Below are 724 nucleotides of genomic sequence, written 5' to 3' on the forward strand. Positions count from 1 at the left end.
CGCGGGGAGCACTGCCTGTCATAGGGCACACCAGCGCTCTCAGAGGGTGCACGTGCACCCATGCACCCCTATGTATTGCCACTGCTATAGATAGACGTCATAAATGATAATCCTCAGCTCTTACATGGACTTTCCCTCCGGAGATCCCAGGCAATAGCAGTATCACTAGCGTGGATAGAAATCTGCAGTGAAGAATGCTTCAATATTGGACTCTCAAACAGAACATGTGCAGACACTTTTCACACATGAGCCTATGAACTGCACTTCATCAACCTCCTAGGTACAGTCACTCATGGACTCAACATAGACAGTGGAATTGTGACACACTACAACCCGCCAGACATCTGACTCCCCACACACCTCTCCACTTTTACCTGTGTTGCTACATCCCCCTCCCCGCACCTACCCCAGGCTGTCCTTCACCCCCTGATGCCTCCATTTCCATTTTCGCTGACTGGCTTTCTTGCCTGCATTGCATGCCAGCCTCTGGTTTCTTTACTATTCCTTCCATCCAGGAACAGCACACACACCATCCCAACCCTTTTTGACTCACGCTGGACACTCGGCAGTTCGGGTCTCTCTTTGGGAACCGAGGCATTTCAATGAATGTAGGGTGTGAAACTGCTGTTGTCCTCCTCCTCCGACAAGGAAAGGAAAGAAGCTGCTGGTGACGTGTTGTTTCTTGCTGAGGGATTATTTCTTCTCTTCTGTGATTCCCGCTCTT

At 50.3% G+C, this 724-nt stretch overlaps 1 pseudogene; it reads right to left on the reverse strand.

Annotated features, from left to right (window-relative positions):
- The window catches only part of LOC112550314, an 8,627-nt pseudogene that overhangs the window by 6,694 nt on the left and 1,209 nt on the right, over nt 1–724 (reverse strand).

The sequence above is a fragment of the Alligator sinensis genome, unplaced genomic scaffold (assembly GCF_000455745.1).
Source record: "Alligator sinensis unplaced genomic scaffold, ASM45574v1 scaffold169_2, whole genome shotgun sequence".
Classification (NCBI taxonomy): Eukaryota; Metazoa; Chordata; order Crocodylia; family Alligatoridae; genus Alligator; species Alligator sinensis.